Genomic DNA, 22,357 nt, shown 5'->3' with positions numbered 1-22,357 from the left:
TCAGAGCTTTTCCCTCTTTCTTTTCAGAGATTGCTGACTGAATTTGAAACGTTCTATATACTGTAATGTATATGTTGATTAGTTTTGCAGAACTCCTTTTTCTATTATATTATTTAAAGCAAGGGCTGACTCTTTGAATAGGAGAGGAGAGAGGGATTTATATATTTTTTAATTTGAAGAAGTTCTCGAAACCTCGGATACAAGCCAGGGAAAGACAATAGAAGTCTTTGTTGTAATATCAGATCAACATGTAATGCCTCAGGGATATTAAGTTTCCTGAGGTGGAAATCACCAAACTCCACTACTTTTCCCTTCTTCCTCTGACTGTTACATTAAAAGGGAGTAGGGAAAGAGTTGGTCAAGCACCCTTCTCTGCCCATCTGCCCTCCCCCTACTTTATCACCATTTCTGTCTACATGTGGCAAGATTCTAGGCTCATACTGATGGTGAATGAGAGCATTATTCGGACAAGGAATAGAAAAAGTCTATGGAGATTTGAAATCAGCAGGAGTATGAATTCATATGTTATCAGGAAAGAGGCCAAACGGAATCCTGCCTGAAGGGTTTTATCCCTGTAGGGATGGCATAGAAGAAAGAAGTTCATTGGCTTTGGGTCAAGTGCAGTTCCACCCTCACCTCTATCCTCTCCCCCTATCAATGAGATCAGACTCAGGCAAACATTTCCTTCCAGTTTTCAGGGAGGCCTTAAAGAAGGAGGAATGCTCCCAAGGCTAAAATGATGGTTCCTCTTCCTTGCCACACACTGATCAGGGCTTCTGATAGTCTAGGTATCCTTCAGTCCTACTCTTTGTTCTCCAAGATGTTTTTTCTACTAGGAACATCATAAGTGAGTTGGGATCAGACTATATAGGGGAAGAGATAAACTGAAGCACTACTAGAACCCTACATTCCCTTACCAACCTTATTCTTATATTCAGGTACCCTGAAGTTCAAATATTGGGACCAGGACAATAATATACTATTGGTCAAGCTGTAAATTGGTTTAATCATTCCAGGGGGAAACAATTGGAATTATAACAGAAAAATTACCAAACTACTGAGAATCTTTGAACACAGTTCAGACTTTCATCATATATCACCTTTTTTTTTTTATTGTTGTTGTTTCTTTCTTCTTTTCTTTCTTCTGTTTCTTCTTCTTCCTCCTTCCTTCTTCTTCCCTTTCTTTCTTCTCCTTCTTCTTCTTCTTCTCATCCTCCTCTGCCTCTTCCTTCTCTTTCTTCCTGAAGTCAGGAAGGCCTGAGTTCAAATTTAGCCTCAGATAGCTGTGTGACTCTGTCACTTAACATGAAAGCCTCAACAAATAAAAGAAACCAAAAGGGTCAGCCTCATCTTTCCATTATGAAATGGAGATAGTAATAATAGCTATTTCCCAGAGTTTGGGGAAGATCAAATGAGATATATTAATAAAGAGCTCTGTAAGCCCTAAAGCAATAAAAATGGAAAGGTATGATTATGATTATAATGATGGTAATGATTATAATGATGATGATAATTTGTGATGTGAAGAAAAAATGAACTAGTCTTGTGGTGAAGGTTACAGATGATTTGTTCTTTAGATCTCCACTGTATTTATCAGGAGAAAATGAGGAAAGCCTCTAGGAAGTTGGGCAGACTTCTGGTAAATCTTCGAGAGTAACATAGAATGGATAGGCAAGGGTAGCCATCTTCTGTTTTGGACAGAACATCCAAATCAGTCCTTCCTGACTCTAGACCCAGTCCTCTATCTATCTGGCTATCTAGCCTCTCTGCCACCTAGATGCTAAGGAAAGGCATTAAGAAGGAAAAGCATCAATGGATAACCCACACTGTTAGGGTGGCCATGGCAGAAGAAAAAAATGTAATTACAGGATGGACATAGCAGATCTCCAAACCCAAGAAAACAAAGAAGCCATAGAAACTAGAACCATTTAGAAGATTTGTTGCTTGATTTGGGAGTTCAATGATCAATGAAGATTTAGTAAGTAGTTTATTCCCTGGATCAGTTCCAAGAAGAATATGTAATCCTCAGAAAGTTGATTAAGATCAGCAATATCTCAGGCCCAGAGCTTGCCTTTTCTGTCACATGTGATTGATAGAAATAACACCACAACTGCCAGATCATTACCATGTAAAAACAATGAGATGAAAAAGGTTTAGAGCAGAGTCTTTGACATGAGGTAACATTGAAGAGGCTAGATGGCACAATGGATAGAGCACATGGATAGACAACTACCTTCCTAGGTTCAAATTCAGCTTCAGCCACTTACTAGCTATGTAATCCTACATAAGTCATTTAATTCTGTTTGCCTCAATTTCTTCATTTGTAAAATTATTTTTGTAAAATTACTGGAAGAAAGAAAAAAATTTCTGGAAAGAAAGAAAAAAAGAAACTCTAGTCAGTATCTTTGTCAAGAAACAAACCCCCAGCTAAATGATGCAGTGGATAGAGTACCAGTCCTGAAATCAGTTCAAATCTGGCCTCAGATATTTAATACTTCCTAGATGTGTGATTCTGGGCAAGTCACTTAACCCCAATTGCCTGCCAAAAAAACAAATAAATAAAATCCAAGATGGGGTCACAAAGAGTTGGACATGATTAAAACAATTCAACAACAAACAATTCTAAGGCATTTACTTCTTGCTTTGGCAAAAAAAGAAAAGAAAAATAGAGCACTGTCCCTTCTGTAAGAGGGAATGATATGTGCATATAAACAATTAAAGCTAACATTTTAGTTAATTTTCTTGGCAAAGAGTAGTTTGCTATTTCATTTTCCAGCTCATTTTACAGATGAAGAAACTGAGGCAAACATGGCTAAGTGACTTGCCCAGGGTCACACTCAAGTCTCACTTATTCCCTGCTGAGCTCAATCTATTGCTCCACCTAATTGCCCCTTGGCAAACCTTGGAAGTTTCATTAAGCATTTTATAGGGCTGGCACCTCTGATGTTTTCCTGGATAGTGGATTTGCCAGCCTTATTAACCCACTGAACAGCAAAGAAATGATGCAAGCCTTATTACTTCATGAAATGGATTGCCTGGTTAGAGAGTGACTGTACTGGCATAGTAAAACGTGAATTCATTCAATATCTATCAACTGACACCTTTGTAAATACATTTATAAATACCGAATGACATTGTCCATCTCTCCTTGCTCTTCCTCAATTCTCATTCTTAGTCTATATATTTTCCTTCCTGTTCTCTTTCCAAGAAGACCATATTGCCTATTTCTACCTTTTGAGAGGCTACTTATCCCTTAAGGCCCAGCCCAAATGTCATCTTAGGCTTTTCTGATTTCATAAATACATTGAGGCAAGAATTGAGGTAGTTGAGTTCATTCAGTTTTTTGTTTTGTTTTGTTTTGTTTTGTTTTTTATGTCAAATATGTAAAAAGATCTCTCAGTGGTGAAACTAGCTTGTACATGAGCACCACTGACCTAGAGAGCTATTCAATCTCAATTTTAATTTTTCTGATATTTAACTTATTGTACCTTTAGTATTTTTCTTCAGTTACTTTACTAAAACTTTACTTCTAAAACTCTAAGTTGGACAATAAGCTTCCTGTGTATCTCTACTACTCACTTTAGACCACAATGTTTCCATGCAGTTTTGAAATCTCCAGTATCAGAAAAATGATTTCTTCCTTTAAACTGGACATAAACCCAGAGGACATTTTCCACTTCCAGAACTCTAGCAAAGCTAAGGAAGAAAGAAATAAACCCAACATCTACAATCTTATTCAGATGAAAATATTTTGGAGATAGAGAAAGTTATATTTATTAGATTGGGTAAAAGTTTATAGAATTGAACCTTGTTTATTAAATCCCATAAAGCTTAACTACAAAGTTGGGGAAAAGGAGTAAAAATGGGAAATCTTAGTCTAATATTCTAATGGAAGATTAGAGAACAAAGTAGCAGTAAAGAACAGAAATAAAAACATCAAATTTACCCACAGATGAACTGATTAAGAAGCAACAGCAAGCATTTGGTAATTTAATTCCATCTGAATACACTTACTCCCTTGTACTTGTTATTGTATTGTATTGTTGGGAAATCAGCTGTTTATTTTAAATCATAGCCCAATTCCACAGGATGAAATCATGTTGAAAATCTTATCACTAATAGTAAAAAATATTTCTAAGGAAACTATGTCTTTGAACTTATTTTATATTCCAATTATAAAGGATGTTCTTATGTATTATATAATCAACCTTTTGGTAACCTATAAATCTTACTTCATTGTTTGACTCCAGCTTACCTCTAAAACCTTGTTTTCCAATACTGTTAAAGAAACCCAGACCTATAACCCACACAGGGCTTCCAGGTTTTTCCACAGGATGTGCCCTAAGGATAAGAAGCTCACATTTTACCCTCATTTAGTCCTGTGATGCTATTCTGAGGTCCCTTGTTATTAATTCCTTCCCACAAGCACCACTACTGCTATACCTGTATGACCATGTCCAATTTGTGTGATTTTTCACAATACCTGATGTGGGAACTGCACCACTGACCTAGAGAGCTATTCAATCTCAACTTTAATTTTTCTGACATTTAACTTATTGTACCTTTTGTATTTTTCTTCAGTTACCTTCTGAAACTTCTAAAAAAGCTTCTAAAAAGTTGGTCAATAAACTTCCTATGCATCTATACTACTCTCTTTAGACCACCCAGACTAATTCCATTTTAGTTAACTGGTTGTAATAATTTGTGTTCACATTCTCAGAATCTCATTATTATTCTTTTTTTTTAACTAGACAACAAATATTTTTAAGCATCATTTATGTTCTAGGTACTATGCTAAATACTGGAGATACAAGGAAAAAAAAAAAAAAAGGAACAGTTCCTGCCCTCAAGAAGCTCACACTGAAACTAACAGCTACCAAAGTGATTTTTTAAAAATTTATTTTGATGTATGTATTTTTAATACACATTGGTTTGTGAATCATGTTGGAAGAGAAAAATCAGAACAAAAATTAAAAAAAAATATGGGAGAGGAAAAAAAAAACAGAAAAAAGAATTGAACATAGTATGGGTTGATTTACATTCAATCTCCACAGTTCTTTTTTTGGATTCTGTCCAAAGTCTATGGGGGTTGCTTTGGATCACTGAACCACTGAGAAGAACTAAGTCTTTCATAGTTGATCATCACACATTCTTGCTGTTATTGTGTACAATATATTCTTGGTTCTGTTTGTTTCACTCAGATCAGTTCATGTAAATTTTTCCAGGTCTTTCCAAAATCAACTTGATCATCATTTTTTATAGTACAATAATATTCCATTATCTTCAAATACCACAACTTATTTAATCATTCTCCAACTGATGACATCTACTTATTTTCCAGTTCTTTGTGACCACAAAAAGAGCTGCTACATACATTTTTGAACATGTGATTCCTTTTCCCTTTTTTATGATTTCCTTGGGATATAGATCTAGTATAGACACTGCTGGGTCAAAGGGTTTGCACAGTTTTGTAGACCTTTGGACATAGTTCTAGATTGCTCTCCAGAATGGTTAGATCATTTCACAACTCCACCAACCAGTTTTCCCACATCCCCTCCAAGATTTATCATTATCTTTTCCTGTCATCTTGCATTTCTCTAATCAAGAGTGATTTAGAGCATTTTTTCATATAGACTATAAATGGCTTTAATTTCTTCATCTGAAAATTGTCTGTTCATATCCTTGGATCATTTATCAATTGGGGAATGACTTGTATTCTTATAAATTAGACACAATTCTTTATATATTTTAGAAATGAGGCCTGTATCAGAAACACTGGCTGTGAAGATTTTTTTCCCAGCTTTATATTTCCTTTTTTGTTTTGTTTTGTTTCTGTTGGTTTTGTTTGTGCAAAAACCTTTTAAATTAATGTAATCAAAATTGTCCATTTTGTCTTTCATGATATTCTCTCATTTTTCTTTAGTCATAAATTCTTCCCTTCTCCGAAGATCTGATAGGTAAATTATCCCTTGCTTTCCTAATTTGTTTATGGTATCATCCTTTATACCCAAATCATGTACCCATGACCTTATTTTGGTACAGTCTATGAGATGGAAGTCTATGCTGAATTGCTAATATATTATTTTCCACTTTTCCGAGCAATTTTTATTAAATAGTGAGTTTTTATTCCAGAAGTTGGAGTTTGAGAGTTTATCAAATACTTGATTATTGCATACTTTGATTATTGTATCATGAGTATCTAATCTATTCCACTCTATTTCTTAGCTTTGTACTGCTAAGCCACCATCCTTTGTATTTTTTTTTCATTAGTTCCCTTGATATTCTTGATCTTTTGTTTTTCCATTTGAATTTTTTCATTACTTTTTTAGTTCTATAAAATAATTTTTGGCAGTTTGATTGGCATGGCACTAAACAATTTAGGCAGAATTGTCATTTTTATTATATTAGCTCCACCTACTCATGAGCAATTGTTATTTTTCCAATTGTTTAAAGATGACTTTTTGGGAGAAATGCTTAGTAATTGGTGTTCATATAGTTCTTGAGTTTGTCTTGGCAGGTAGACTTCCCCTCCCCCAAGTATTTTATGTTGTTTACAGATATTTTAAATGAAATTTCTCTTTTTATCTCTTGCTTATGAGTTTTGTCAGTAATATAAAGAAATGCTGATGATTTGTGTGAGTTTATTTTATATCCTGCAACTTTGCTAATGCTTTGAATTATTTTGAATAGGTTTTTGGATGATTTTCTAGAATTCTCTAAGTATATCATTGTATCAGCAGAGTGATATTTTTGTTACCTCACTGCCTATTCTAATTCCTTTAATTTATTTTTTTCTTATTGTTAAAGCCAAAATTTCTAGTACAATGTTGAATAATAGTGATGATAATGGAAATCCTTGTTTTACCTCTGATCTTACTGGAAAAGTGTCCAGCTTCTCTCCATTACAAATAATGCTTGCTGTTGGTTTTAGATAGATGGTTCTGATTATTTTAAGGAAACCTCTCTTTATCCTTATGCTCTCTAGTGTTTTTAATAGGAATGGGGACTCTATTTTGTTAAAAGCTTTTTCTGCATCTATTGAGATTATCATGATTTCTGTTGGTTTTGTTATTGATATGGTTGATTATGGTAATAATTTTCTTGATATTGAACCAGCCCTGCATTCCTATTATAAATCCCACTTGGTCATAGGCTACTCTCTTGCTGATAAGTTGCTATTATTTCTTTGCTAATATGTTATTTAAAATTTTTACATCAATATTCATTAGGGAGATTGGTCTATAATTTTCTTTCTTTGTTTTGACTCTTCCTGGTTTAGGGATCAGTACCATATTTGTGTCATAGAAGGAATTTGGCAAGACTCATTTATCTATTTTTCCAAAAAGTTTACAGCATTGTAATTAGTTGCTCTTTAAATATTTGGTAGAATTCATTTGTGAATCCATCTGGCCCTGGGAATTTTTTTTTTTTCCCTGAGGCTGGGGTTAAATGACTTGCCCAGGGTCACACAGCTAGGAAGTGTTAGTGTCTGAGACCAGATTTGAACTCAGGTCCTCCTGAATTCAAGGCTGGTACTCTATCCACTGCACCACCTAGCTGCCCCTGGGAATTTGTTCTTAGGGAGTTCATTAATGGCTTGTTCAATTTCTTTTTCTAAAATGGGATTATTTAAGTAATTTATTTCCTCTTTTATTAATCTGAGCAATTTATATTTTTGTAAATATTCATCCATTTCTGTTAGATTATCAGACTTGCTGCCATACAGTTGGGTAAAATAGTTCCTAATTAAATTACTGCTTTAATTTCTTTTTCATTTAATTTCTAATTCAAATTTTGTTCAGTGGCAAGTTCACCCATTTATTTTTTATGGTGATGATTTTTCTTTCCTTTTTCTAATCAAAGTAACTAAAGATTTATCTATCTTGTTAGTTTTTTCATAAAAAAAAGCTGTTTTATTAATTCAATAGTTTTCTTAGTTTCAATTTTATTAACTTCTCCTTTGAATTTCAGAATTTCTAATTTAGTATTTAATTGGGGATTTTTAATTTGTTTTTTTTCCTAAATTTTTTTAGTTGCATGCCCAATTCATTGATCTCTTCCTTTTCTATTTTATTCATATAGCCATTTAGAGATATAATATTTTCCCTAAAAACTGCTTTGGCTGCATCCCATAGGATTTGGTATGTTGTCTCATTATTGTCATTTTCTTGGATGAAATAATGGATTGTTTCTATGATTTTTTTTATTTGACCCACTCATTTTTTAGAATTTGATTATTTAATTTCAATTGATTTTAGTCTATCTTTCCCTGTCCCTTTTTTGAATATAATTTTTATTTTATTGTGGTCTGAAAAGAAAGTATTTACTATTTCTTCTTTTTTTGCATTTGATTGTGAGGTTTTTATGCCCTAAAATATGATCAAATTTTGTGTAAGTGCTACTGCCTAGAAAAAGATGTATTCCTTTCTGTCCCTATTCAATTTCCATTGGTCTATGATACCTAGTTTTCTAGGATTCTATTAACCTCCCTAATTTTGTGGTTAGATTTGTTGATATTGAGAGGGGAAGGTTGAAATCCTTTACTAGTATAATTTTACTGTCTATTTCTTCCTGTAATCGGCTTAAAATCTTCTCTAGGAATTTGACTGATCATATAGGATTAGATAGATTTCTATGCCCAACTGAATGATTATGTTATTCCCTCTTAGAGCCAAAATTGATGAGATCAAGCTTCAGACAATGCTCACCCCTCTCTCTTCTTTCCCTGTATTATGATGCAATTTTCTCATAACACTTCCCTTATCTCTTTTTACAATATAGATCTTTTTCCATCTCTTAATGTCTTTTTCTTTAATATCATCACATCAAAGCCACACCCTCAGTCCATGTGATGTCCCTTTCTATCTGCCCCAAGGACAGATACAGTTCTTAAGAATTACAGATATTGTGTTCCCATTTAGTGATGTAGACAGTTTAGCCTGTAAATAATATATTTTCCCCTGTTTACCTTTCTATGCTTCTCTTGAGTCTTGTGTTTGTAGATTAAATTTTTTGTTTAATTCTTTTTTTTTTTTTCCCAATAGAAATGATTGAAAGTCTCTTACTTCATTGGAGATTCATTGCCTCCCCTGAAAGAGGATGCTGACTCTTGCTGAATTGTTAATTTTTAGTGATAACCTCAGGTCCATTGCCTTCCAGAATATGATATTCCAGGCCCTCTAATACTTTATTATTGGAGCTGCCAGATCCTAGGTAAACCTGACTGTTTCTCCTTGATATTTGAAAGGTTTTTCTCTGGCAGCTTGCAATATTTTTTCTTTGAGAATGTAGTTCTGGAGTTTCACAACAATTTTCCTTGGGGTTTTCCTTATAGGATTGCTTTCCAAAAGATTCTTTCAATGAGTATTTCCCCCTCAGTTTCTAGATTGCCATAGCAATTTTCCTTAATGATCTCTTAAAGAATGCTATCCAGGCTCTTTTTTTGTTTATGACCTTCAGGTAGGCCAAGAATTTTTAAATTGTCTCTTCTGGTTTCATTTTCCAGGTTAACAGTTTTTCCAATGAGGTATTTCACATTTTCTTCTCTTTTTTCATTCATTTTAATTTGTTTAACTGATTTGTGCTGTCTCACAGAGTCATTAGCTTCCATTTGTTCCATTCTAGTTTTTAATATGGGATTATTCAGTTAGTTTTTGTATCTCTTTTTCCATTTGGTTAATTTTACTTTTTGAGAATATTTTCTTCAGTGGATTTTTCACATTTGGCCAATTGTATTTTTTAAGGAGTTGTTTTCTTCAACTTTTTTCCTTCTTTTTCTAAACTGTTGACTCTCTCTTATATAACTTTCATTTCTTTTCTCATTTTTTTCTTCTACCTTTGTTATTTGCCTTTTAAAGTCTTTTATCAGCACTTCCAAGCAGCATCTTTGGACTTGAGACCAATTCGTATCACTTTTTCAAATTTCCTCTATGGACAAGTTGTCTCATCTGAGTTGGTGTTTTGGCTTTCCCTGTCACCATAGTAACTTTCTATGGTCAAAGTTCTTTTTCCTTTCTTGCTCATTTTCTTTCTTTCTTTCTTTCTTTCTTTTTTATTTCCTCTTTTTTAAGGAGGTAAGGGGGCACTATTCCAAGATTTCTGTGCAGCTCTGGGCCTTGACTTTGACCATAGGGTTCCCTTCTGTTTGTAGGGTGTCATTTTGCTTGCTCTCTTTCTTTAGGAAAGAGCATGCTTTATCAATGTTAGCCTTCTCAGCTGGGACTGGAAGCTGCCCCACTCATTTGTTCCTCTACTGAGACAGGACTGAGAGTCTCAGTTGCTGATTTGCTGTGATTAAGAACCTCTCACCAGCTTTTTCAGAGTGTGTCTGAGCTGGACTGAACATCCCTTTTCTCCCCAGTGAGACTTACCTTTCTTGAAGTTTTTCTAGTCTATCTTGAGCTAGAGAATGGTTTCATTCTGTCATACCTTTAGTTCAGAAGTTTGGTTTCATGTGATTTTTTTTTTTTAGGGAAACTGGGAGAGCTCGAGCAGTTTTCTGTGAAATGATAAATGTCAAACTATGACCAACAACATATTAACCAGCAGCTCATACTATATATTAAGATAAGATCAAAATGGGAATATGATTTAAACATAAAGAGAGATATAAGCAAATTAAAAGCTCATGAAATATTTTGCCTGTAAAAGCTATGGATAAGGCAAAAATTTATGATTAGATAGAGAGGTTCATGGAAGATAAAATGGATAATTTTGATTACATTAAATTAAAAAGATTTGCACAAATAAAACCAATGCAGCTAATATTAGAAGAGAAGCAGAAAATTGGGAGGAAATATTTATATCAAGTTTCTATAACAAACTAGTCATATGAAAAATGCTCTAAATCACTCCCCCCCTCTGAGGCTGGGGTTAAGTGACTTGCCCAGGGTCACACAGCTAGGAAGTGTTAAGTGTCTGAGATCAGATTTGAACTCTGGTCCTACTGAATTCAAGGCTGGTGCTCTATCCATTGAGCCACCTAGCTGCCCCTCTAAATCACTTTTAATTAGAGAGATGCAAATTAAAACAGCTCCGTTGTATAATCTCACCTCTATCAAAATGATTTTGACACAAATGAAAAAATGACAAGTGTTGAAATGGATATGGAAAAAATGGGATACTATGACTAACATGGAAATAAGTTTTGCATGACTATGCAAGTATAATCTATATCATATTACTCACCTTCTCAAGGAGAAAGGTGAAAAGGGAGAGAATTTAGAAGTCAAAAAATTTTTAAATGTTTAAAATTATTACATGGAAGAAGAAAAAAATATTAAACTATGACTAGCATTATGTTCCCTATATTAAATTAATTCTAAGTTAAGGTCTTTCTTCCATTTTCCTCAAAATATCCAATTACTCAATCTAGTCTTCCTTTTTGGATAGAATTAATTCTTTTTTTTTCTTTTTTTTTTTTTTTGGAATCAGTTCTATTTTTTTTTTCTTGTTGCTTCTTCTTCTGAAAGATGAAATGTTTAGGGTGTCAAGATAGGAATTTACCAAATGTTCTTCTTTTAGTAGAGAATAAGCCCCAACTATTGTAGTTGCCTATCACAATTTAACATTTTCCTCTACAGCAGAACTCATGCTCTTTTTCCTCCTTTTGACCATTTGATCTTTAGTTTATTTCCACCACTCTAGCATATATTTATCCTTTCTTGGTTCCACACCTCTCCACTGTGCTTAGCTGACCCTTACCAAGGTTATAGATTTCCCATTGGAGTATATATTAGTGCTATAAGGTATGATTCCATCTTTTAATCCGGTCTGCTTCTTACATTGAAAGTACCCTACTCTCTCTATCCTCCAGATTCTCCTCCTAATTGTCTGGTTCTTTCTACAACCTCCATTTAAGCTGGATCTCCATTCCTTTCCATCACACTAAATCTCAGGGAAACATTGATTTTTCTGACTTAAAATCACTTTACACACAAGTATCATTACTGATACTTTCACATTGGGATATAGCCATCTGAAGCCAGAGTTCTACTTTGAAACTTAATAGAAATGATTTCTCATTAATGCATATACTCCCTCTAATTATAAAGATCAGAACTCAACCATATTTTCCCATCCTATGAAACTCTTGTTTGTGTCTTCTTGTAAGTTTACCACAAAAGATCTATCCAAAATACTACAGTGTTTCCTTTAGTCCTTTTGACATTTCATGGAAGGGCTCTTTTAGCAATGTTGAAGGCAGAAGGAAATTCAAAAAAAGAGCAAGATGTCTGCCTGAAGTGCATAGGAAAATACTAACAAATGATAAAAAAATAGATTTGAGCAGCTCCTCTTTCACTTCTAAGAACTGGGAAGGACAGAACCAAAAAGGGTTTCCCAGGAATTGAAAAGAATAATGCATGAAAGAACTTTAAACATGATTATTGAGCTGTTATGAAAGCTCTTGGGAGAATTATAAAGAATGAGAGAAGTAACAAAGGAACAAAGATTAGCACATATTTTCCTGAAGAATGAAGATTCTTCAAATTATACATTATTAAGCTTGACTTCTGGAAAAATATTAGAATAAGTTATTGCATAATCTCTAAGCTCTTACAAATCAATGAGTTCATTAAAAACAAATCATACAAGAGGTGATGCACTAATGAATGTGCCCTATGTGGAAATTTGTTTTTCTTGATTGCACTTATGTATTACAAGTGTTTTAAATTTTTGTAGGGGAGAGATGGGAGGAAGAAACAATGCTTGATAAATGGAAAAAAAAATCTTAGTTTGGAAAAACAACAAAAAGAATAAATTATGCCACACTAACTTTATTTCCTTTCTTAACAGAATCAATAGACTTTACATCAAACAGATGACATGGTATATCTATTTGGGGGAGAGGGCAGAACAAGTTTCTATCATGATAGCTTTGTGGATAATATAGAGACTTGCACACAAGGTAATAATGCTGTTGGGTGGATTGATTACTAGTTGAATCATTACAAGTTGAGTCAGTCCTGAAGTTGCTGTTGTTCAGTTATTTCAAAGCATCTCCAACTTTTTGTGACTCCATTTAAGGTTTTCTTGACGAACATACTGGAATTTCTTTTTTTTTTTTTTTTTTTTTTTTTTTTTTTCCATTTTCTTTTTTAGCTCATTTTACAGATGAGGAAATTGAGGTAAATGGGATTAAGTGACTTGACCAGAATCACACAAGTAGTGAATGTCTGAATTAAGAGTTAAACTAAGATCTTTCTGACTGAGGGTCCAGCACTTTATTTACTCCATTGTCTACTTGCCCTTCTCAATCCTAAAGAGCAGTGATTAATGGATCATTTTGTTTGATGGGAAGACATTAATAAAATTTCAATAAACTTTTTTTCTTTGGGCATATCCTTTTTAATATTTTAATCAATGACCTGAAATTCACTTCTCTCATACCTCCACCTTTTATTCACTCTCTGGAGTCATTCCCAAATGAGACACCATTCCAGATTTCTTTAGATGTTAATGCTCTTTTCCCTCCTGAAATTATCTTGTATTAACTTATCTGTGTGAATGTTTCCAGAGTCCCCTGCTCTTTATATGGACGGCACCTATCCCAGAATATAATACTATTTAATGAATAATTGTTGAATTACACTGAATTAAGTGAACCATAGCTGGCATACTTAGTAAATTTATGTATGTCATGAATCTAAGAGGGATAGAGAATATGTCAGTAACAGAATAGAAATTTGAAAGGATTTCTATAAGCTGAAATAAAAGACTAATTATTAATCTGAAATCTTAATAGGATTTATTTTATTGAAGCTTTTTGTAAAGTAAGCAGATTCAAATGAGTACAGTTAATCTTGTTTTATGGTACATTCCACACTCACCATCCCCCAGTGAGAGGAAGACAATGCATTTCTTCTTCTCTTCATATCCTAGTTTGCTCATTATAATTAAGAAATTGGCTTCACTTTATTGTTCATTATATTGTTAATAATTTGTATATTATTTTCCTGATTCTATTTTCTTCATGTTACAAAAGCATTCTTATGTTTCTCTGAATCTTCATAGTCTTTACTTCTTATGGCCCAATAATATTCGATTACATTATACACCACAATTTGTCTAGCCATTCTTCAATCGATAAACACTTTACAAGAAGAAATGGTTTGAATCCACAATCTCCAGGTAAACAAAATTTAAACTCAGAACCTTTGAATTACTTTAGGGCACATACCCTGGGAACATATAGGGTGGTCACTGGGAGGCTCAAGTGATTTAAAGTACATGTAACTTGGGTTTTAAGCCAAACCTTATGTGTTTTACCTTCTCTGATTAGTGGAGAGAATGCTGAATTCAGTGGGACATGTAAGAGAAGGTAGGAGAGAAACACATATGACTCCAGATTCTCTTTGAGATTGACTCTAGACATGTGGGGAGAGGCAGATCATAAGGCATACTTTGGAAGATGGGGAATAGAGAAGAAACTGACTCTTCAATATATTCCTGATAATCAAGTTTTTGTTCTTAGAGATTTCAGAGAAATTCCCCTTGAGTGAGTTCAAGGTTTCTTTTTAAGATGAATTAAAACCCCATCTTACCCCATTTACAAATCTCATTTATTCTTATGTATTTTTTATTCTATTCTAGTCTGTATAACTTCTCAAATTTCTGTTTGTTATTTGCTTGCATACTAATTCCTATTTGTGTAGTCTTTTGTGCTACTGGAATTATGGGAAAAGAGCAAGCCAATAAGGATAAGCTTGGGGCACCCTTCTGCCTCTTAAAGGTGATTCTAAAGAATTTTATTTGACTATACATATTTATTATAAATTCTTTGTTTTTCTTTCTTTTTCAAAGGGTAGGGGCAGAAGGAAGAGAAAGAAAGCAGATTTTCATTACATTTTTTAAATAACATTTAATTTTTTAAAAATACTCAAATGTCCAAATTAAAACAAGTGTGGATTTAAAGGGAAAAGAGTGATTATGGACAAGTAACATTTTTGTTTGAAACTATGGTTCTAACACTAGACTGATAAAGTTTAGGGAGCAGAGAGGTATCATTCTAATCCAACAGCCCTCAGAGACTGAAGAACAATGACTAGGCTCTTTCTTGTGCTTTTCTGATGGCAGGAATTTTAGTCTCCCTTGGAGAAGGTCAGACAAGATTCCAGACATATGTATCAATGTGTTTGACAAGTTATATTTATATGTTTAACCTATATTAAATGATTTTCACATTATATGTCAGTTGTTTTTCCAGCATAACTTTTTCAACTAACTTTCCACAGATTCATGAATATACAGGTATACCATTTGAGCTTTCAGTCATATTCTCATGCAATTTCTCAGATTCAGTCCCTTCTGATGGAGTATATTGGATTACAGTTAATAATGTCAGTGCTATATATTTTTATTTAATAATAGAACTTGCATATATAAGAAAATTATTTTTTATATTACTAGCCTATATAGTTCTTATATTGCTTTCCCTTTTAATATTGGAATGTTAGCATTATCTTCCTGGTTCTCTCTACTCGGATACATAGATAGAATTTCAGAAACATATAATTTTTATCATCCAGTATATTATTTATACTTCAAAAATAAATCTAATAAATTAAGGTAAAATCAGTAATTATCAGTGATATTGATCAATTCAGGGCCCATTATTTAGACTTTCATATATACAAACAGAAACATTAAAAGAAACCTTATTAATATTTTCTTCCTCATTTTTTTCAAAGTTTACGATCAAAAAATATTAAACCAATCTTTGATTTATTACCTTGGCCAATTTTTAAGGTGTAAATGCTTATGCTGAAAATTTAACAGCTAGCTCTTGGAACTTCCAAAATATAACTCTGTCACACCCTTGCATATATGGAATTTTTGGTCTATTTATGACTTGAAAAAAAAAATGCCTAGAAGTAGGATCTCTAGATCAAAGGGTTCTATTCATCTTTCTTTTCCCCTATCCTTTAAAAAACTATCACAAATTTTTACTGCCATTTTTTTTACCTTATTATTTTTCCCTGAAAACCCACCCCTCTTCCGAGTTTTCTTATTTTTGTCAAGTTCACTGCCATACTTTCCAGTCTATAACATCAGTCTCCTTTAATTTTTCATTCTCACTTACCTTCTTTATCCAATCTGTTGTCAAGTCCTGTCTGTTTCCATCTATTAGTTCACACAGCCACAACCTCAATGAGGCTTCCATCACCAATCTCTTGGACTATTATAATAGCCTCTTTAAAAAAAAAATTATTATAGCTTTTTTATTTACAAGATATATGCATGGGTAATTTTTCAGCATTGACAATTGCAAATCTTTTGTTCCAACTTTTCCCCTCTTTCCCCCCACCCCTTCCCCCTGATGGCAGGTTGACCAATATATGTTAAATTATAATAGCCTCTTAATTGAGTCTTCAGAGAACTGACAAATATTTCCAAAGCATAGGTTTGATCATATTCTTTTCCTTTTCAATAAATTTTAATTTCCTTGAACCAATTAAGACTCTAGAATCAAGTATAAATTCTTCTCGCATATAAAGCCCTTCACAAACTAGTTCCAATATATCTTTCCAGATTAATTTATATTACCAATCTCTTCTATGCCCTCTTTATCTTATATTGATTTTCTACTGTCTCCACTGTAGTGATGTTATTCTGATCCTCTCCAAACACAAAGGACAACAACCAACAGTCTCTACGATATATCTCACAACTACTCACAAAATGTCTTTAGAATGACTCCTAAAATATTTCATAAATGTCCATTTTCTCTTCTACACTATGAGCACCTTAAGGAAAGTAGTTTTTATTCTTTTTTTTTTTTTGGTATTTACTGAATTTAATACTGAAATGAATTGTAGTAGGGAACATATAGTTTTGTATTGGACTTTTGTCTGATTTATTGTTTTTTGGCTAATTTTACAAATAACAAAAGATTCTCATGTTATAAATTCTTAAGCCTGCAAAATCTTTAACTATAATTTCCAATGATGGGTATTTTCTTGTTAATGTTTTTTCCCCCAGAATATACATGAGCCTTACAACTTTCATATTTGAAATGTACTTTATTTTTTGTTTCGCATACGTCATGCTACAATGCAAAATAATTAAGCTTATCTTGAATGTTCCATTTGTTTCTGTGAGGATATAAGGAATCCAAAGCCCAAATGAATTTGTTTACCTGCAATGCTTTATAAATTTTAGAAGTCATTATCAATTGTTTCTGCATAGTTTTTCAATCCTTCTAGTGCTTCAAAGCTAAACAAACACAATAATAGTTCTACTTGAATGAAGCAAGCATGTGGAAAACCTTCTCAATCTTGCCATTAAAATGACAAGAAGCAGAATGATTAAATTGCTAGGTCTCCTTTGCCAAAGGAACATAAGTTTGCACTTGCAATGCCACACCTTAAAGACTAATGATTTAGAACTTTGAGTAAAAGGAAAAGCTAATTCCAGAGTCCCTAGAATTCTGAGGTAAGCATAAGAACATCTCTATACTAACTAATATTCTGACATTTATGGAGGATTCAATTATTTATTCTTAAATCTGAGGGAATCCAATGCTAATAATATCATCTTCTCTCTATAAGTTCTCAAGTTCTCTAATATAGAGATATTAATCTCTATCAATTAATAATTATTAGCTAATAATTAATATTAATTAGATGATATCTAATAATCTAATAAGTTCTTTAATTCAGACTTTATGTCCGAATCTGATAGCAATTCAATCGAGTTGGAGATACAAGCATTTATTAAGCACCTGCTATGAGCCAGACATTGCTAATATAAAGACAAGAACGAAAGTTTTCTACCCTAAGGAGTTTTGTTCTATGGAATATCTAGGTAGTCCAACTATTGGACTTGGAATCAGAGGACTTGGGATGTGGAAACTTTGAGTCCAAAACCAGCCTCAGATATTTACTATCTGTATAACCCTGAACAAGTGACTCAAATTTTTTTTTGGCTGAGGTAATTGGGGTTAAGTGACTAGTCCAAGGTCACAGCTAAGAAGTGTTAAATGTCTGAGGCCAGATTTGAACTCCGGTCCTCCTGACTTCAGGGCTAGTGCTCTATCCACTCCGCCCTCTAGCTGCCCTATAACTCAATTTTTGCCTCGGTTTCTCCATTCATAAAATAGGAATAATAAAGCCTACCCCCCGGGATTTTCATGAATTTAAAATTGATATTTATAAAATGTTTTATTAAATTTAAAGTACTATATAAATGCTAGCTATTTGTTATTATTATTATTATTATCTCATCATTTACATTTATTATTATTATTATTTTCTGAATTATTTAACATTATTATTTATTTTTACTTCCCAGGCTGATGAAGATTATTTTCCTTGGTTGAGCAAATGGCACAGTAATGACTTGCCATATTTTAATAAATTAGCACAGTAATAATTTTGAAAGTATTTTACATTTCATAGATACTTTTGCCAATTTATCCATAGCTTAGAGCCTGTTACCTTCCTACCACTTGGACTTGACATCTTTAGCTTTGGAACATTAAATTTTTGACATATTTTGATCTAAGAGCTTTCATATGCTAGTTCTCATACTCTGAACATTCTTTCAGTATTACTCTTGGAGAAGCAGCATCTACTAAAATCCCTGCCATATGGGCTGGGCTAATTTTTAGCTAAAAAGTAATAAAACTATCCTTGAGACTTAATTGGGCCAGGGAACTAAGGGTTAAACAATAAATACAGGTTGCTGCTCAGTGTAAAGTTGGCAACTCCTTAGGCATGACACAATTCTGACTGGAGTGTACTTGTCATTATAGAGACAGGGTTGCTGTACCTAAGTGAATCCATACTGTATCCTTGCTGAACATCCTTGCCAGGCCTCCTTTTGCCAAATGTTAGATGGCGTACAAATTTCTTATTTATTCCTTAACCTGAAATACCTGACCAGCCTGAGTCCTCCTGATCCAGAACAACTAATAACAATTGCCCAGTAATAATAGTTTACATTTGGAACTTGGCACAATGGTCCATGGGATCAGGAAGACTGACATGACTGAACAACATTATCAATCTGTGAAACCCAAGGATGTTTTGTCCAAGATCAAGGTAAATAACAAGGTGGAATTCAAAAGCAGCTCCTCCTTCTCAAGGAGTGTCTCTTTTAAATTACTTTAAGTACAAATCTAAGCAATGTTGATCAAGTTACTTCCTTCATGAAACAAGCAGGGCAGCGTGTGATATAGTATAGCAATTTACCTAACAAAGGATCAGAATTTTCTCATAACTGGTCTTTTTGTAAAGGATCACAAGCACATTCAAATTTTACACATCTTACTTTATCCAAATTATTTTTTATTAAATTCAGAAGAAAATGGCAAATCACTCCAGTAACTTTGTCAAGAAAATCTCCAATGGGGTCACAGAGTCAAACATGACAACAATAATAATAAAGCTTAATATACGTCACCAGCCTGTCCTCAAAACTGCCTATCTTTAGATTGCATTCATAGGATTATAATGGCTAGAATAAGGAAGGTAATGGGCTTACTTACTCTTTACTAACTAGATTTTATATTTGTAGTACTTTCTTCAAGGCACCACAATTTAAGAGGGACTTTGACTACTGCAGCACCCTCAAAAGTGGATAATGAGGGTAAAGAAACTGGGAGCCTGTCATGTGAAGAACATTTGAAAGTTCCAGGGATGCTTAGCCTAAAGAAAATATTAAAAGGAATAATGATCTTCAAGTAACTGAAATCTTATTAAACAGAAGAGAGATCATTTCTGTGGAGTAGGCAAAAGTAGGACCAATGAGTAGACTCTTTTATATAGGTTTTTAAAATATATAGACTTTAAAAAAAAAAAAAAAGGTAGACTTTGGTTTGACATTACAATAAAAATAATTCATGCTTATATAAGACTTTAAGGTTTGCAAAGATCTTCTCTTACATGATCTAATTTGGATCTTCTAATAATCCTGTAAAATGGGTACTCTTGGGGGCAGCTAGGTGGTGCAGTGGATAGAGTACCAGCCTTGAATTCAGGAGGACCAGAGTTCAAATCTGGTCTCAGACACTTAACACTTCCTAGCTGTGTGACCCTGGGCAAGTCACTTAACCCCAGCCTCAGGGGGGGGGGGGAAAGATGGGTACTCTTGTTATCTCAATTTTACAGTTAAAGAATCTGGTGTTTCATATCTTCTATCTAGGATATACTATAATATATTTGCCATGTATGTGACTGCCTGCCATCTAGGGGAGGGGGTGCAGGGAAGGAGGGGAAAATTCGGAACAGAAGAGAGTGCAAGGAATAATGTAAAAAATTTACTCATGCATATGTTCTGTCAAAAAATTATAATTATAAAATTAATAAAAAATAAATAAAAATTTAAAAAGGAAAGAAAAAAAAAGAAAAATATAATTTTTAAAAGGGAATGAAAATACATCTTCACAAAAGGTATCATAGAAAATAAAGTAATGTTGACACAAAACACATTAGTACAGAATGTAAATTCTGAGAGGAGATGGTAGATGAGTAATAGAAGAAAATAGTAAAGTTATACTAATGGGGAAACTTAACCTAACAACATAATAAAAAAAAAAAAAGGAAAGGAATAAAATATTACAAAAGTTATATATGACAGATCATTGGAGACAATTGAATGAGAATAGAAAGAAATATACCTTTTTTTTTTCTTAGAGGTACTTAGCTTGTACATAAAAATTAATCAGGTAATAGAACATAAAATCCTCATGATGAAATGTAGAAAAGTAGAAAGAATAAAGATCTGAAAAGATGCTAATTTTAAATAATTAGTTTCAGTAAAGGATTGATTGTATAAAGATATTTTTTAAATTGATTAAAAACTAAATAATCCTTAAAAAAAAAAAAAAAAAAAAAAGAATCTGGTGTTCTAAAAGCTTTAATGAACTACCCAGCATTGAGGTGGGATTGATGTCAGATTTTCCTGACTAGATGGTCAAGAATTCAGGCAAGCAATCAATAATAGAATGTGCCAAACTCTAAGGATCTAAAGACAAAGGTTAAACAGTCTTTGCCTTCAATGAATTTTCATGATAGTGGGGAGATGATAGACATACATAAATGTATATATGTAATCACATATAAAACAGATTGGACTGATACCAGCAGGGACCAGGACATGTCTTTTGATGAAGATTATACTTGAGCTCTGTCTTGAAGGAACCCAGATTCCTAGAGGCAGACATGAGAAGGGTATATATTTCAGGAATATGAAGGTCACAACAGAGGGGCAGAAAAAGAAAATGGAGTATGACCTGTGAAGGTAAAGTGCATGGAGGAATGTTTAAGAAAACTAGAAAGGTAATTGGAGCCAAGTGGTAAAGATCCTTAAAATGCTAAAGACAAAAATTTACATTTGATCTTGGAAGTAGTATGGAGGTACTAGAGAACCTTCTCAGGAGAGCTGTCCAAAACTGGAGGAAATTTAAAACTAGAAGGGACCTTACAGACTATCTAGTCTAATTGTCTCATTTTATAGATAAAGAACCTGAGGCCCAAAAATGTTAAACATCTTACCCAATATCACACACTAGAATCAAAGCCAGAATTTTCTTCTAGTTTATTTAATAGTATTCTTTCTACTCCTTAAGCTATCCAATCACTACAAGTGTTCAAAAGGATGTTGGACAATGAACAGTTAGGGATACTTTACAGTGGATTCCTGCATGGGTTAGAAAGTTGGACTGGGGCAGCTAGCCCTGAATTCAGAAGGACCTGAGTTCAAATCTGGTCTCAGACACTTAACACTTCCTAGCTGTGTGACCCTGGGCAAGTCACTTAACCCCAGCCTCAGGAGGAAGAAAAAAAAAAGTTGGACTGGATCATTCTCTAAGATTCATTCTAACTGTAAAATTCAGTATTTCAAATGGAAAAGTCCTTAAGTGATATTGATACATAAGCACTAAACAGGCTATCTCTTAATAGTCTAACTTGCTCTGTCCACAATATCATTAAGACTACATGATAATTAAAAGATCTCATGAAATTGCTCCTCCTTCTCAAGGAGATAGGGTCCTAGACAGGTTCTGTGTTTTGATCATAGCATAAAGTTGGGATGTCTCCCATAGGATTTCATTTAGGATTTGACTGGAGGTTCTTTTTGATCTTCATGTCTTGGGCCATCCCTAATGTCATAGTAGCCAAGAAGTTAAAGAAACTTGTAAGCAATAAAAGATAAGAGCCAAAAATACCTGTTGATGCTGGGAGTGAAAAGGTCTTCTTGAGAACAAGGTCCAATTAGGCCCAAGACCAGTCCTCTGCAATTTTAGAAATAAATGATGAGGACACAGGCTTGTACTACTCTGCTACAATAGTTCATGACTGTACTTCTAAGACCAAAGCCAGTCACAGCTTTGACAGATCCACTGGCCCAGTGA

At 33.5% G+C, this 22,357-nt stretch overlaps 1 long non-coding RNA gene across 2 annotated transcripts in view; it reads right to left on the bottom strand.

Moving 5' to 3' along the window:
* The window catches only part of LOC141564940 (uncharacterized), a 29,747-nt gene extending 7,407 nt beyond the window's left edge, over nucleotides 1–22,340 (bottom strand). The window contains exons 1-3 of one of the 2 annotated variants that reach the window (XR_012488820.1): nucleotides 22,172–22,340; nucleotides 10,371–10,498; nucleotides 1,110–1,313 (exon numbers count right to left, since the gene is read on the bottom strand). This is a non-coding gene — a long non-coding RNA (uncharacterized LOC141564940). Of the gene's footprint in view, nucleotides 1–1,109; nucleotides 1,314–10,370; nucleotides 10,499–16,081; nucleotides 16,193–22,171 lie in introns of those variants that run through there. The other variant, XR_012488819.1, reaches the window with a different exon arrangement.
* Nucleotides 22,341–22,357: the final 17 nt, after the last annotated feature.

Source organism: Sminthopsis crassicaudata, chromosome 3 (assembly GCF_048593235.1).
Source record: "Sminthopsis crassicaudata isolate SCR6 chromosome 3, ASM4859323v1, whole genome shotgun sequence".
In the NCBI taxonomy this organism is placed as follows: domain Eukaryota; kingdom Metazoa; phylum Chordata; class Mammalia; order Dasyuromorphia; family Dasyuridae; genus Sminthopsis; species Sminthopsis crassicaudata.
Note: the sequence above shows the minus strand (reverse complement) of the source record. Positions and strands in the feature narration are given on the sequence as shown.